Genomic DNA, 17985 nt, shown 5'->3' with positions numbered 1-17985 from the left:
CAAGTACATTTGTGAAAATGAAACCAACAATTCACATAAATATAAATGAAAAAAGCCGCATAATATGGAAATAAGGAGGTGTATGAAAATGAACGTTATGTTCAAATCACCCATATGCCCAAACTACACCATCATTCCACACAAACCAAAAAGCAGTTAGCCGTAATGACATGCCTCTTCTTTCCTTCCAAAGCATGAAACAAAATGGCAGCAAACGTAACGAGCGCACGAGAAAGCATGTACGTAGGTATGCGATTTTTATTTCCAACGATGAAACTTTTACAGCTGTGTTGATGCGAGCGGATAAAGTCATCAGCTTCGGGTCTCTAGCGCGTGTGTGTTCGTCCATTAGCTTTCGTGTTCCACATTTGAAGCTTTGGAAAACTTTGCTGGAGAGGTTAGCATCATCAATAAAGCACGAAAGAAGCAACACAAACATTCATGCTGTCAGTTATATACACGGTGCGAAATTCATTCACCGTATGCGGAAATGCTACACCCTTAATTTGTTTTACTCAATATTGTGCGGTTACTTCCTAAGTTTTTTAAGTTTATTAAAGTGTTGTTTTAATCTCCAGATTATGTTCAACACCGTACTTGCTAAATGGACACGGTCGGTTAAAGTAGCTGTTCCTTAAATAGTTCTTTAAAGTAGTCGCTAGATTATTCGCTGTTGGTTTGAGCGAGACAGAGTATATGTGAAAAAAAATTAACCAGCAATCTGCGGTGGATTGTTCGAAATGAACGTTTATCAGCAATGGACTTTCTGTTGTACTATAGATCTCGCATAATTTATCAAAGGACCTAAGTCACATTTTTCATGAATTAATTTGAGTACTGCAATCAACAGAACAACATGAAAGCTATTGATTGCAGTATTCAAATTAATTCATGAAAAAAAAATGTTACTTACGTCCTTTTGAAAAGTTAAGCGAGAATTCATGAAAAAAAATTACTAATGTCCTTTTGAAAAGTTATGCGGGAAATGTAATAAAATGCGTAAAGCCAAAAAAGAACTTTTTGGGAACTTGCAAGTGTTCTGATTGTTTAAGTTGACTTTTTGTAAATTTATTGGTCAATATTTAAGAAGTGCTGTAAAAAGTACTTAGTTTTTCCAAATTTGATTCAGACTATCTTTTGAAAAGGGTCAAACTTGTTTTTACTGATCTTTTCAAATGGATATAATCGAAAAACGACCCTTCCTACAAAAAAGTGTTGTATGGGTGACTATCGCAAAATCAGTCAAAATTTCTAATAAAACTTTTTGAAAAACTCAAAATTGAACCCTACACTAAAAATAATCGATTTAAAAAATAAAAGTCGATTTGCAAAAAAACGCCCTTTTCGACTTGAACGAAATTTTGTCACAAGATAGGTGATTATGTTCCTACCAACCGTCCATACATCGTAAGCTGGGCACTTTGAAGGGAAAAAAATTTTTCTGACAAAAACTTTTTCTTGACGGAATTGATTTTTTCAGTGTCTTTAAGGGGTGGATTTAACATATGTATACATATATACTCATATTAAGTATTCCTGTACAGTCAGGCAGAGTACAATGTTTTGGTCGTAACTGGTCGCAACTAAAGAAGCTAATAATGGAATATAATATTTTTTTGAAGATATAAACCCTTTTTAGTGTTACTCTTAATTTAAAACAAACTATATTTAGTGCCTAAATTAGACAATGTATCCTAAACCTAGATTTGCTTGGTGTTCTATAACGATGGCTTTCATTGGTTTAGTTTCAGATGAAAATACACTGAAAATAATTCTGACAAGAAAAAGTTTTTGTTAGAAAAACTTTTTTTCCTTAAGAGTGCCCAGCTTGCGATGTATGGACGGTTGGTAGGGAACATAATCACCTATCTTGAGTCAAAATTTCATTTAAATAAAAAAGGGCGTTTTTTTAAATATAAAATAAAATAAATAAAATAAAAAATAAAATTTTTAAACTGATTTTTTTCAGTGTAGGGCTCAATTTGGATTGTTTCCGATATTTTCACTAGAAAGTTTGACTGATTTTGCGATGGTCACCCATACAACACTTTTTTGTGGGATGCGTCGTTTTTCTATTATATCCATTTGAAAATATTAGCAAAAAAATTTCAGCTCTTTTCAAAGGATAGTCTAGATTAAATTTGGAAAAACATTTTTGTTTTCATTTCGGATCATCTGGTGATTTTTCATTTCTCATTTTTCATTTCTTACTTCTTACTTTTCACTCCTCACTTCGCACTTCTCACGTCTCACTTTTCACTTCTCACTGCTCACATCGGCCCATAGGGGAAAGAAATGGCAGAAATGACGCTTAACTTTTAAAAAGAACATATGTCACCTTTTATTCATGAATTAATTTGTGTACTGCAATCAAAAGCTATCATATTGGTCTGTTGATCGCAATATTAAAATTCATTCATGAAAATATGTTTCTTAGGTCATTTTGAAAAAATAAACGAGAATTTTCAGTGTATACATGAAATCTTAAAATAGGTACTTTTTAACTCATTAACAATAAGTTTTTTCTTCCGTGTAAGCTGTGTATTCTATGCTGTCAGTGTGCCGGTTTCGAATAAATTGTGTCTTGGGAGAACATAAGTTAAACGAATTACTATCCTAAATCTATTTTTAAAAAATAACTTTATTCACTGTCCTAATCCTAAGCAAATTATAAAATGACTATCTAAGTCCTAAGCTAATTGCAAACTAAACGTGCGCATTCCGATGGCTGCTGATATTTATAGATGGTGAAATGTATGTTGTATGTTTTGATTCGATAATGATAATTATCGATTGTTGATGTTTGGTCTCCGTGTGGCTCGATGATATCGTTGACTGGATCGTGTATCGGGTCGGCGTGTTTTGGTTTTGCAGTTGTTTTGAATTGGCGGTAACTGTGTTTTAGATTGGTGGTAACTCATAACCTAGAAAATCGATAGCTTATTTGTTACGAAATAATGATGTCTCATAACTCTTTGAATATTTACTATTTTTTGAGAAGCGCCATCATTATGAAACTCAATAGTGAACAAGAAGAAAACATTCCCCATCGAATGCAACTTGTTGTAGCAAAATCGATTCAGGTTTAGTACTAGAAAAATTGGCTAATGTTTCAATGTGCACACACATACGCACACACACACACACACGGACACACACACGGACACACATACGGACAGACAGACATTTGCTCAGTTTGTCGAGCTGAATCGAATGGTATATAATACTATGGGTCTACAAGCGCTCTATAAAAAGTACGTTTTGGGAGTGAAATGAAAGCCTTTCTGGTACAACTTTGTTGTACGAGAAAGGCAAAAATGTTCTTTGAATTTTCAAGGGGGACCTTTGGGGAAAAACAATGATTTTTCAATAATTCCGGAAAGCAATGATCGGGCCCATTTCCAATAGCAAACAATTCCCCGTCGAATGCAACTTGTTGCGAGTAAATCGGATAATTCTAAGTTCTAAAAAGTGTGCCTACAAAATTTGTTCACATACACACACACATACACAAAAAAAACAGACGTCACCTCAGTTTGTCGAGCTGAGTCGATCGGTATATAACACTATGGGTTTCCGGGCCTTCTATCAAGTTTTTTTTAGCAATCATATAGCCTTTCGGTACAACTTTGTTGTACGAGAAAGGAAAAAATGCATATGTTACAAATATGCGATCGTGTGATAGTACAATGATTAGCGATAGTAAATACAATGATTAGCGCAACGGCGCGTTTTGAAAAATACATATGGATTAACTTTTCAGACGCGTTGCTGCGCCTACAATTGTTTTAGGGCTGATTCCCACGTAGTGTTTTTTCACCAATGCAATATTAAAGTTCAATAAAACTAGTTGTATGTCATACATTGATTTTGCATCCCTTTGTGTAATAATTGTACAAGTACATTTGTGAAAATGAAACCAACAATTCACATAAATATAAATGAAAAAGCCGCATAATATGGAAATAAGGAGGTGTATGAAAATGAACGTTATGTTCAAATCACCCATATGCCCAAACTACACCATCATTCCACACAAACCAAAAAGCAGTTAGCCGTAATGACATGCCTCTTCTTTCCTTCCAAAGCATGAAACAAAATGGCAGCAAACGTAACGAGCGCACGAGAAAGCATGTACGTAGGTATGCGATTTTTATTTCCAACGATGAAACTTTTACAGCTGTGTTGATGCGAGCGGATAAAGTCATCAGCTTCGGGTCTCTAGCGCGTGTGTGTTCGTCCATTAGCTTTCGTGTTCCACATTTGAAGCTTTGGAAAACTTTGCTGGAGAGGTTAGCATCATCAATAAAGCACGAAAGAAGCAACACAAACATTCATGCTGTCAGTTATATACACGGTGCGAAATTCATTCACCGCATGCGGAAATGCTACACCCTTAATTTGTTTTACTCAATATTGTGCGGTTACTTCCTAAGTTTTTTTTTTTAAGTTTATTAAAGTGTTGTTTTAATCTCCAGATTATGTTCAACACCGTACTTGCTAAATGGACACGGTCGGTTAAAGTAGCTGTTCCTTAAATAGTTCTTTAAAGTAGTCGCTAGATTATTCGCTGTTGGTTTGAGCGAGACAGAGTATATGTCAAAAAAAAAATTAACCAGCAATCTGCGGTGGATTGTTCGAAATGAACGTTTATCAGCAATGGACTTTCTGTTGTACTATAGATCTCGCATAATTTATCAAAGGACCTAAGTAACATTTTTCATGAATTAATTTGAGTACTGCAATGAACAGAACAACATGAAAGCTATTGATTGCAGTATTCAAATTAATTCATGAAAAAATGTTACTTACGTCCTTTGAAAAGTTAAGCGAGAATTCATGAAAAAAAATTACTAATGTCCTTTTGAAAAGTTATGCGGGAAATGTAATAAAATGCGTAAAGCCAAAAAAGAACTTTTTGGGAACTTGCAAGTGTTCTGATTGTTTAAGTTGACTTTTTGTAAATTTATTGGTCAATATTTAAGAAGTGCTGTAAAAAGTACTTAGTTTTTCCAAATTTGATTCAGACTATCTTTTGAAAAGGGTCAAACTTGTTTTTACTGATCTTTTCAAATGGATATAATCGAAAAACGACCCTTCCTACAAAAAAGTGTTGTATGGGTGACTATCGCAAAATCAGTCAAAATTTCTAATAAAACTTTTTGAAAAACTCAAAATTGAACCCTACACTAAAAATAATCGATTTAAAAAAATAAAAGTCGATTTGCAAAAAAAAACGCCCTTTTCGACTTGAACGAAATTTTGTCACAAGATAGGTGATTATGTTCCCTACCAACCGTCCATACATCGTAAGCTGGGCACTTTGAAGGGAAAAAAATTTTTCTGACAAAAACTTTTTCTTGACGGAATTGATTTTTTCAGTGTCTTTAAGGGGTGGATTTAACATATGTATACATATATACTCATATTAAGTATTCCTGTACAGTCAGGCAGAGTACAATGTTTTGGTCGTAACTGGTCGCAACTAAAGAAGCTAATAATGGAATATAATATTTTTTTGAAGATATAAACCCCTTTTTAATGTTACTCTTAATTTAAAAACAAACTATATTTAGTGACTAAATTAGACAATGTATCATAAAAATAGATTTGCTTGGGGTTCTATAACGATGGCTTTCATTGGTTTAGTTTCAGATGAAAATACACTGAAAATAATTCCGACAAGAAAAGTTTTTGTTAGAAAAACTTTTTTCCTTAAGAGTGCCCAGCTTGCGATGTATGGACGGTTGGTAGGAACATAATCACCTATCTTGAGTCAAAATTTCATTTAAATAAAAAGGGCGTTTTTTAAATATAAAATAAAATAAATAAAATAAAAAATAAAATTTTTAAACTGATTTTTTCAGTGTAGGGCTCAATTTGGATTGTTTCCGATATTTTCACTAAAAAGTTTGACTGATTTTGCGATGGTCACCCATACAACACTTTTTTGTGGGATGCGTCGTTTTCTATTATATCCATTTGAAAATATTAGCAAAAAAATTTCAGCTCTTTTCAAAGGATAGTCTAGATTAAATTTGGAAAAACATTTTGTTTTCATTTCGGATCATCTGGTGATTTTTCATTTCTCATTTTCATTTCTTACTTCTTACTTTTCACTCCTCACTTCGCACTTCTCACGTCTCACTTTTCACTTCTCACTGCTCACATCGGCCCATAGGGAAAGAAATGGCAGAAATGACGCTTAACTTTTAAAAGAACATATGTCACCTTTTATTCATGAATTAATTTGTGTACTGCAATCAAAAGCTATCATATTGGTCTGTTGATCGCAATATTAAAATTCATTCATGAAAATATGTTTCTTAGGTCATTTTGAAAAAATAAACGAGAATTTTCAGTGTATACATGAAATCTTAAAATAGGTACTTTTTAACTCATTAACAATAAGTTTTTTCTTCCGTGTAAGCTGTGTATTCTATGCTGTCAGTGTGCCGGTTTCGAATAAATTGTGTCTTGGGAGAACATAACCTAGAAAATCGATAGCTTATTTGTTACGAAATAATGATGTCTCATAACTCTTTGAATATTTACTATGTTTTGAGAAGCGCCATCATTATGAAACTCAATAGTGAACAAGAAGAAAACATTCCCCATCGAATGCAACTTGTTGTAGCAAAATCGATTCAGGTTTAGTACTAGAAAAATTGGCTAATGTTTCAATGTGCACACACATACGCACACACACACACACGGACACACACACGGACAGACAGACATTTGCTCAGTTTGTCGAGCTGAATCGAATGGTATATAATACTATGGGTCTACAAGCGCTCTATAAAAAGTACGTTTTGGGAGTGAAATGAAAGCCTTTCTGGTACAACTTTGTTGTACGAGAAAGGCAAAAATAAAAATAAACTTTGTTTGAGTTTTGTATTCTTTGTAATAAATATTCTCACATTATATTTCAAGTGAAAATTAGTAGGAATGCAACTAAAAAGCACGAAATTTCTTGCGATTCAGCAGCTGATTGGAGCATGAATGTATGTAAACAATCGTTAAGTCATGTAGAGTCTAGCGCATTTGTGCGCCCTCGTGCAGCGTGGAAAGAGAAATTCGAAGAGCGGGAAATGTTTGACAGCCAAGTAACTGCAAAATAATTTTGTTTATGGGAGTGATTTCAAAATATCCCTCTACTCGCTTGAGCGCAGAAAAGCGGCTCTATCCGCAGCACCCAGGTTAACACCATTTTTGGAAAATGGCGAATACGTCACTTTTTCAGATTACGGCAGTATAGGACTCCAATCTCTTCTTTCATAGAACTCATTTGTTTGGCAGAATGCAAGATATTTGATTCGGGCATTTACTCGATTTGCTTGGTTTTCGGCAAGATATCATCCATTCTTTGAGAGATGCATTCGCCCGGGAGAAGGCAAAATAGGACATAGTTCCCTTTTTTCAATTCGGGTATTGACTCGGTTTGAGAAATGTGAATATATGTTCCCTTCTTTGAGGGATGCATCTTTCCGGAAGAAGACAGGAAAGAATATGATTTTTTTCAAATCGGGCATTTGCTCCGTTTAGGGGAACAGAGAATATGATTCCTTCTTTCAACTCGGGCATTGGCTCGATTTAAGGAAAGGGCAAATCTTATCCTTTTTTTTAAATCATACATTTGCTCGGCTTTATGCAAGAGGAAGATTTGAACTCTTATTTGGAGCAGGCACCAGAGGATATGGCGGTGACGTGTAGTAGCAGTGCATGAAATAGCCTAATAGAGCATAATGGTTCCTTCAACGTAGTCTGAAACAGAAATAACAACTGATGTTGAAAACCGTTTGGAAGACATTATGGTTGTAAATAATCTACCGACCCACAGCCAGAAATGCTAAAATGCTGATCGAACCATCTTTGAAGAAATCCATTCCATTTGAACCATCTCTTTTGATCGCGATCATGCCTTTGATCGTGTGAGTGAAAATTTCCCTCTGGGTGTGATGCGGAACATTCGTTTGGATCCCAACTATATTCAGCATTTTGGGAAGATTATGTCTACGTCAATCACTTGCCCTCTTATCAATGAAAATCTCACTCCTTGTTTTCAAATCCAACGCTTCATCCGCCTTTTTCTATGTTTTCTTCTTGAAAAACTGCATACTATATGTATAAGAGTCTAATAGTGGTAAGGGACGTTCGCTAAGTAGATGCTATAAAGCAAACATTTCTGAATTTTAGTCGTTGCAGAGGATCCCTATTGAACTATGGTGCGCCTCTAGATCAGCAGAACCGTATAGGTAGTCGAATATGTCAGTACGCTTCCATGATCTCCAGCGCCATAACTTAAGGACAAGCATTATAGAATCCAAACTTAAAAGTACTCGCATTTTCAAGGGCACACCACTAAATACGGAAGCAACGCACAACTGTCATTTTTAATATTTCAGCTTTGCTGCGTCGGGAATAATAAAAAAAACAGTTGTACGTTGCTCCCGTATTGAGTGGTGTGCCCTAGAGAACACGAGTACTTTCCAATTTAGATTCCATAAGGATTGTCCTTAAGAAAATTTACTAGAAAACTAAAGAGCTTACCAAGCAGAAGACATACCCGACACTTAAGTAATTAATTATTTACATAAATTTTATTTTGAATGTCAACGATTTCTCTCTAGATGCGTTAGAATTTGTTTTGAATTGCTCACAAATGTAAATTGTAGATGAGACTTATTGTTTGAAGTCCTCATAAACGTTTTAAAAAAACTACTTAATTCACCGAGTAGTGATACTGCCTTTCTCGCGTTTAGCCTATACACCAACCTTATAGGCGGGTTCGATCGTGTTGGTGCTGGGCACGCCAGCTAGTCCGGGAGAACGCGAAGTGCAGAAAATAAATTGGCGCGGGAGCGGTCGTGTTGTAGAGGCTTATTGAACGAAACATATTGATTTCGCGTTGGGTTGATTTGAAACACGGTTGTCGTCTTCGTGTCTTTAAAATGGGGAAGGGTCGTTTGACCGAAACCCATTCTGCCGAAACCAGTTTGGCCAAATGCGATTAGACCGAACAAACCATTAGGCGGAAACCCATCTGGCCGAAAGTCATCTAGCGGAAAGGTCATCCGGACGAATAGGTGATTTGGTCGGAAGGGCCATGTGGACGAAAGGGTCATTTGGCAGAAAGGGTCGTTTGACCGATTAAGACATTTGGCCGAATAGGACATTTGGCAGAAGAAGAGTGAGAGAAATGAGGAGTGAGAAGTGAGACGTCTCACTACTCACTCCTCATTTCTCACTTCTCTTGGCCGAAAGGGTAATTTGGAAGAATAGGACATTTGGCCGATTAGGACATTTGGCCGAATAGGACATTTGTCGGAATACGACATTTAGTCAAATAGGAGATTTGGCAGAATAGATCATTTGAAAAGTGAGAAGTGAAACGTCTGTGAAAAGTTAGAAACGCGAAGTGAGTAGTGAAACATCTCACTACTCACTTCGCGCTTCTCTCGTTTTACAGTGAGAAGTGAGAAATGAGGATTAAGTAGTGAGACGTCTCACTTTTCACTCCTCATTTCTCTTTTCTCACTGTAAAGTGAGTAGTGTGAAGTGGATAGTAAGACGTCTCACTACTCACTTCGCGCTTCTCACTTTTTACAGTGAGAAGTGAGAAATGTGAAGTGAGAAGTGAGACGTCTCACTTTTCACACCCTATTTCTCACTTTCAAATGACCTATTCGGCCTAATGACCCTTTCGCCCAAACGACACTTTCAGCCAAATAACCCTTTCGACCTAACAGCCCTTTCCCTTTTGAAAATAACTTTGCTCATAATAAATATTTAGTCGCTTTCAAAGGTGATTTCCCACGAATCAACCTTCTCAACCAATCAACTATTCCACTCTCGTGGCACTCAAGGAGATGCAGAGGATTCCTCGGTCTCTTGTAACAATGAGTGTCTAAATAATTTTCCGTGGCAGGCTTCGTTAATACTCTTGTAGTAATGACACCGCAAATCATGTACATTAAGTATAGCTTTCACATCCCAAGACTACGCAATTGGTGAGCTATTTACACTGGCCGGCAGAATTAACTTTGGAACTCTTTTTTTTACAAAATAGTTTATTAAAACCTCATTGGTTGCCAGTAAACCGATTTTGATGAAAATCTCACCAAAAAAATCATTGTATCAATTACCGCAAAACTTGTTTACGCCGTGAATCGGGTATGGTAATATTCAAGTTAAATCTGAGCTCTGGTCAAATTTTCAGCAAAATCGGTTCACGGAAAACCGAGATCTAGAGTTGATCATTTTGCATGAAAAGGTCAAGTGGGCACTTCTTTAAGCCGACCATTTTCTTCACAATTTTTAAACGCAATGGCCGATTGTGATCAACTAGAGTTTTCCTTCTGTCGAATGCAACTTGTTGTGAGGAAATCGGTTAATGATTACTTTATGAAAAATTGCTTAATATTTTTCCTGATTTTTTTGTGTGCACACACATACACACGGACAGACAGACATTTACTTAGTTCGTCGAGCTGAGTTTCACACTTTGGGTCTTGGTGGCTTCCGTAAAAAGATCATTTTTGGAGTGCGACTTTTTTGTACGAGAATGGTAAAAAGGTGTGTAGCAAAGATCTCTCTTTGTTTCTGACGATAGTGTTTTTGATAGTTTTTAGCAATGTTGCTCTGCTAGATCTGACTTGCGATTCAACGTTATTTTCTGATTTAATTTTTCAATGCATGAATTAGTTTAGCAAATTGTAAAGCACCCCAATTGTATACATCTTTCTTAATAAAACTTATTCCAGACTGATTCGATCTCGCCGACTTTGCCTTGAACATCCACTGTACGCAAGGCTGATCTAACATTCTAAGATGTTGAGATTGATGTTGAACTTGCCCATATAGCAATCTTCCATCAGCAATCTAATTTTATCTTCGATACTTCGGTTCTAACAATACTTTTGTACATATTAAACATTCTTTATTTATTGTTTCGTGGCATAGGATAATAACATATTCAATAATAAACCATCTTTCCCAGTAGCAGATAAATATCAGGAATGCTAATAGTAGTAGCTAAAATTCATGTGAAATAGTGAAGTGTAGACTTCCTCGACTTGTATTCAAGTTTTTAGTAACTTTTGTGTCGCTCAATGATTGTGTTCACATAAAAAAAGTTTACTATCCCTCAATAGCTTTTCTTAACATTACAATATTTAGCTTGTTAATTCCTCATGATCCTTCCAAGCTACATGGCCATAAAATCACGATTATGCTTGTGAATAACAACAATGGCCAATGAATAAGTCATTAAGCGACCATTTCTCCAGATCAGGCATGATACTACAACAATTACACATTTACACCGAAAAATATGTAAAGGTTTAATCCGCTGCATAAGCCCTAAATTATTGAAACTAAAAGTAAATACCTGCGTTCACGAGGAGACCCCATTGGCAACAGCTGCTTCGCCCAGCATCGCACCAATTTTTGACGAGTCATCTTGCACTCATCAGAAAAAGTACAAATTATATATGGGTTGGGTAGTAGCTAGTCAACAACACCAGGAAAGAAAAAAAGTTCAGCCAAATCTAAATCAAGTAAACTGGTTGGACCGGTTCCGCGCTCCTCGGCGCAGTCCACCAACCAACCCTCCGGATCAGCCACCGACTCCGATGATGGAGGGCCTCCGATGCATTAGTTTTGGCACCATCATAACCGACCGAATTTCGGACGCAGTAGGCACGTACGCAGATGAACGGATTTTCCTTCCTAGTTTCGTTTTCCTGCGCCACGTGCCAAAAATTGAGGCCCGCTTGTGCAGCCGTCCGTCTGACGATTGGCCGAACCCATGCGAGTGAGTAAAATGGAGTTTGACAGATTTGTCGAGATATTTTTTTTGGAACCGAACTGACAAATCTGCATCGCTTCAAGGCCGGCAACGGCTAGCCTCTGCTGTGGACTAGGATGGAGATGTGCGAGTGGGCTCAAATCGCGTTTTTTATTCTTTCGCCGTCGCGGAGATAACCTCTCCGATCCCGCGGGTGAGTCCGATGAGCATTGATGCGGGACGGGGCCGAGCGATCGGTTCGTGGACGCAACAAGCGCGCGAGGCGAACCCGGCCGTGAGGCGGCAATGCGTCGAACGAAAGAGCGGAAAGAATTGATGAAACCAGTTTATTTCTGCTGATTTCATGCTTGTTTTATTTTAATGGTGATTATCATTTTTCAAAAAAAATATTTATGCTAGCGTACGGTGGTGGTGGAGGTTGAGGCGCGGGAAGCGAAGCCCGCGCAGATAAACGCTGGCGAATGCTGCGCTGAGCGAGTCGACGACGACGTTACGAGCGAAAAGAGCTCGCAAATTTTGCGGAGTATTTGGACCGGGAATTCGTGTAATGTTTTTGCACCGCCGTTCGGCAGAACTGGAATTTCGGAAGGGACCGCAACTATGTCGACTATTCCGTGGTCGGTTGCGCCGTACGGTGACCGTCGTTATCGTCGCTGAGCCGTGCCGTGCCGGGCGAATCCGAAGAATTTCCTCCGGTTCGCGCGATCCGAGCAAGAAACTCTGATCGAATCGTCGCGGTGCTCCTCCTCGCCGTGGCAGGGTTCATTTATTTCAATTAACCTCCGCATTCGCTTCGCTCGAGCTATTCGGCTATTATAGCGATGGTCGTCGCGAAGATCGTAGCAAGGTCTATGCAAGTCGATGTTCTAGCGGGATCGCCAGTCCGCAATTACAAGAAGCATTTCATTACCAATATTACTAAAAATTTTATCAGTCTTGAGCCATCTGGAGACCCCTCGCATGGACGCCTGATGGTTTTGAGAATGGATCTCCTAAAAAAAGTAAATCGTCAATCCATATGCTCATCCGAAAATTATGTAGAAGGGCGCACGCTTCGCCTAATTATAGCTCTGAGGCGCAAACCTGGTGGAAACCTCCTGCTGGAGCGACTCGCCGGCAAAGTCCGATCGATAATACTTTTCCTCGCTTAAAACAAATTCTTGAACTTGAGAGGGAAAAATGGTTTCACCATCGCCACCGTATGAGAACTGGCGAAGATTGAGGCCGTTGCTGCAGCACAGTTGTTGCAATTTTTATCATAATTTTAATAGGATTTAATTAGCTTGTAACGTGCGCGCTGGACTAAATCAAACTTCTGCTATTCCGGTTTTGCCTCTCTTGGGAGGTTCCTCACAATGCAATGATGACGATGGAAGAACAGGAGTAAAATGAAGAGAATCAACAACAGTTGGGTGGAAGGTTTTCTTTGTATGCCTTGCTAAATGGGAAAGAATGAAATTTTAAAAGGGGTCATCGAACTGACCTCGCTTGTGCAACCTGCTGGCAACACTTTTCGTTGCCTTTCACGTGTAGCTCATGTCACATGAGTCATGTGCGGCGTGATTTAACAGCTGACTGTAACTGTGTCACATCGTCAGTTACCGATGCATTTCGATTATTGTTTCCCAAGTTGTAAAAGGGGTGATGTAGGGAACGATACAAATGAGATAGAAAACCAAAAGGGATGTATGTTAATTCGACATAAAAGAATACAGTGCAGAATAAAGAGATGACTTCTGAAACGTATACACAGTGGCCGTAGCAATAAAAAATTACAATTGCTGTTTTTCCAGATTGGCCTAACATTTTACCGGGATTAAACGAACATCGGGTGAATTTTTGTCTAGTTTTTTTTCGATTTTAAAAAATATTCGAGGGTCAAAAAATATGGGTTCTTCGGGAATCAGAATTGAATCAGAATCTGTACCACTTGGTCGAAAGGCATTTAGTTGAACGATATTTCATAAAATGACATTTGGTCGAAACGGGACTGTGTCAAAGGAACATTATATCGAATGGTCATTTCATCGAAATTAAGCTTTCGGTTAACTATTAACGAATTATTTATTTTCGACGAAATGTCCATTCGACTAAACGTCCTACGTCCGAAATGTCATTTGATCTAACGTCATTCGACCAAACGAAATGTCCCAAAACCGTCGAATCTTCATAATCTGAGAACTTTGAAAAGCATTTTGTTTAAATGATGAGATCTATAGTCTAGCGGTCACCGACCGTCTGACTATATATCGAGCGCCAGCGTTGCTTAAGCACGAGCGATTGGACCAAACATTCGTCTGAATTTAAACCAAAGTCACTGCCGCACTTTTTGATTTTTAAATAATCAAAGGCCTTGCAAAATACGAATTTCCTAAGAAAGGTGGGTCATTGAACAGGTCCTCAATAAATGAATAAGACAACAAAACGAGATTACATTTCATTTCGTTTTGTTATCTAAGTCAATTTCATAGGCTCAGTTGGCTTAAGAAAAACCTTACGGAGCTGACAGCAAAAATAATATAAATATTACATCAAATAATAAAAATTATTAATAATATGATTCCCTGACGCATTTCTTTTTAGGGCGTGTTGTCGAACTTTTAGCTGTTTTATTTGCTTGATTTATTTGGGGTCAACTTTCCCAAAGAATCTATATTTTTTTAAGCTCCTAACTATTTCAAAAATTGAAAACAAAACCGCGCTGAAAAAGTTTTAGCTGAAAAAGTACTGCACGTGTGAACTAGACATAAAAAATGTCCTGATGTTGGTCCAAATCTAAAATTTAAAAAATAACGCCTTTTTCGATTTTTTGCTTTAACTTTTAAAAAAAATGCTTAACATATGGGTTCTTTTGGAAAGTTGACCTTAAATATATTTAAAAAAAATTAATGTAAAGATCAATTTCGCTCTGAGTTTGGTCCAACATCAGACTAATTCTCAAGCCCGGATAACACTGAATTTAGTTTTATTTCGTTTGAAGTTCATTGAAAAAGTTTGCCCCAATCACTCAAATAAGACGAAAAGGTCAATAAAACAAGATATCTTGTTCAAGTGGTTCTGTACCGTTTGACAGCCTTCCTTTGAGAATTTTTTCATTCACGAACGCAATCGTATTTCATGTGCGTCAGGCCTTAGAAATCGCACTACTTGACTTGTCGAAATAATGCATCTTCCACCACAAATCCCACTCGTCGTCATCCATCCAATCCCCATATGTGTCACCTTGACAGCCGGTCGTTTTCGTATCTAATAAACCTGCGAGCGCAATTAATTTTGGCCGGAGTAGATGCACCGGGCGCAATCAAAGCGCGCGCTCATGCATTTGCCAAATGTCATCCGCGCAAGACATCCCCGTCGGCCATGATTCGGTGCGCAATACTTTGTCGGAGTCGCCCCGGCTTTTGCTCGGCATCGCATCGTCTTTTAATCTTCAATTAATTACACGTCCAAAAAGTCGTCACCGCGCGTCATCAGTCGGTTCAAATGTGTGCCATTATTATTCGCTGGAAGCGATTGCAGCGCTCTGGACTGTTTTGCCGCCAAGAAACCGTTGTCGCAACACTTTTATGGGAGCGGTTTCCGCAAAGATGATTTCTGGCCGTACAGCATCGGCGGCAGTGGTGGCGGCATCGTAAAAGTTAATCAGCGAGGTCAACGATCTGCGCTCAACAAATTCAGAAAAGTATTGAACGAAGCTGACAATACTCTGCACAACCCAAACAAAGTAACACAATTCACTTCGCCAGTCCGCCAAATGTTCCACAAACACATTTTGCATTGAATAAGCAATTCACCCATAATTAACCGAGCATTTGCACTTTTCACGGAACGCAAACAACAACAACTGTCACCCTGACAGTTGACGTTTGCGTGTGACATTCGCCCGTTAATTACGGCTAAATGACTTCCCGCTTCGACTGGCGTTGGACTTAATTCGACCACGACCTCGAAACTGTTGCTTCCCGCTCAGGAAAACACCATAAAATCCTTCTGACAACAAAAACAACAATAACAGCAACAAAACTTCTCGCTGAAAAGCAAAAAAAATCATCAATTAGTCCAGTGTTGGAGATTTTCGCAACCGCAAACACGACGACGACGACGACCGAAAACCGCCAAATTTACACCACCGCCGCCTTCGATCTGGGTTTGTGTGTTTGGCCCGGAGCCGAGGGGGCAATGAATGCTAATTAGCATAATTATCACGACTTTTACGGGGTACGACTTCGTGTGCGTGATGCGTTCTGCGACAACGTCACCCAGTGCGTGCCGGAATCGGCACAGAGTATTGCCATTTTCGCAGCCGGTTTCTCCGCTGAAAATTTGACCCGTATTCGGGTGAATAATTAGTAAATTTAATATGAATAATTTAGTTCGCACTGACGGTGGATGGGGCGTGGGTATCGAGGGAAGCAATCCTGTTTTTAAACCGCTGCTGTGGATAATCGATGCGAGGCGGGTTGGGGGAGATTTTGGAACTTCCATTTTCTGTCGGACCGGGGTGTGGGGCAAATCTACACGAGTTGGTACGGTGAGCGAACTGGGAAGGGTTGGCGTGTGATTCGGTAGGGCGAGGAGACATCTCGATATGTGGAAAAATCCCTCACACACGATTTCTGCCACGACGACGACGACGCGCAAATGCGGATGAAGTCATACAAGTTCTACTCTCCAAACGCCTACGGGCCCTTCTCTGTGTCGTTCTCGCACTCTTCTCTCACCGAACAACAGTCTCGAACATGTGCGAGACTTGACTACTCACACTCGCAATCGACCGACCCCTCCAACGCGTCGCGTACGGGCACGACAACGCCACCACCATCTGCGATCGAAGTTGATAGAGCGCAGGCGCTCCTTCGTGTACAGACACGACGTGTAGTCACGTACGAACGGTCCCCTATCCGTACACGACGTCGTGTAGCGACACAAGCGCACACCAACGCAACCCAAACCCCACGTTCGCTGGATTGCCTTCACTTCGAGCGCGCTCCGGCAAGTGCCTGCACGCCTTCTCGCTCTATCGCCTTATCGTTCATATTTGTTTCGCGTTCGCGCCCACCACCTACCTGCCTTCCGCGACTCCCTCCCACCGTGTGTGCCAACAGAGTGCTTGATTGTATGGGTGTTTGATTGCCAGCCGAGTGAGTTGGCGGCGGCAGTCGGTGGCCGCCACCGTCGTCACAAAACAGCATTTTAACAGAAATTTTCCTTTTCATTCGTTCGCAGACATTCGCACCGTGTGGACGGTTTCTGGTTGGAGCTTGGATCGCGTGTGCAAGAATCACCGCACTTCTGTCGGAACGCAGCGCTGGTGGCGGTAGTGATGGCTAGAAAGAGAGCGCCGAGTCGACCCCCGGACCCCGTCGAACCGGACTGTGTGTGGTGGAGCCTTTCGTGCAGTCAACGTCGTTTTTGCTCTGGCAGTTGCTCGGTGGAGCGCAGCAAGTGTGGATCGCGGAACAGAACCACCATCAAGAACTCTACTCCTAGCCCGTGCCTGCCTGGTTACAACACACGAAACTGTGTGCAAAACGTCACATCGCTGCCGTCACTGTTTGGCAAAAAAGGGTGGAAACAGTGAAAAATAAGCAAACCAATAAGAATATGAGTGTTGGAACAACGTGCAATAGTCGGCGGCCGAATCGAAGAAAACATAATCGTGAAACTCGTGAGCTTCTGTCGTTTGACAATCATAAACGTGAACGGCACAGAGAAAAAAAAACCTTCGTGAAAACGACTGCTGAAAGAACGCGTGAAAATGACAATCAATCTTGTGCAAATCGATCAAAGTGTGCCTTGTGTTCTGTGATAATTTCGGTGTGCACCCCGCCTTCTGGGATTAACCAAAACGAGACGTTCCAGTTCCGTACTTTGACAACTGAGACCACCAAAAATCCAGCAAAGCGATTCACGGAGGAGACACTCGAACTGGTAAGAATTATTCCCCGTAATCGAGCAGGTGACTGCACGGAAATTTTCCATCCCTGTCAAACGATCAAAATCAACCCCGCCAACGAACCTGTCACTGAATCAAAAGAATGAAAAGAAAAGATGCAACATTTAAAGTTTTCACCTGTCATGCCGACCACTACGAGAACGATGTGGTCGCCCGGGCGAAAGGTGTTCCGGGTTCACAAAAGAAGGGAACAAGATCAAAATTGACACCTTTTTGG

The 17985-nt window shown here is 39.5% G+C and overlaps 1 long non-coding RNA gene across 1 annotated transcript in view; it reads left to right on the top strand.

Moving 5' to 3' along the window:
* LOC134209077 (uncharacterized) overlaps positions 1–17985 on the top strand; it is a 90547-nt gene that overhangs the window by 10871 nt on the left and 61691 nt on the right. The window contains exon 2 of the long non-coding RNA XR_009978718.1: positions 17039–17743. This is a non-coding gene — a long non-coding RNA (uncharacterized LOC134209077). The remainder of the gene's footprint in view (positions 1–17038; positions 17744–17985) is intronic.

This window comes from Armigeres subalbatus, chromosome 2 (genome assembly GCF_024139115.2).
Source record: "Armigeres subalbatus isolate Guangzhou_Male chromosome 2, GZ_Asu_2, whole genome shotgun sequence".
NCBI lineage: Eukaryota > Metazoa > Arthropoda > Insecta > Diptera > Culicidae > Armigeres > Armigeres subalbatus.
The sequence above is the reverse complement of the archived record's forward strand: the minus strand, read 5'-3'. Positions and strand labels throughout refer to the sequence as shown.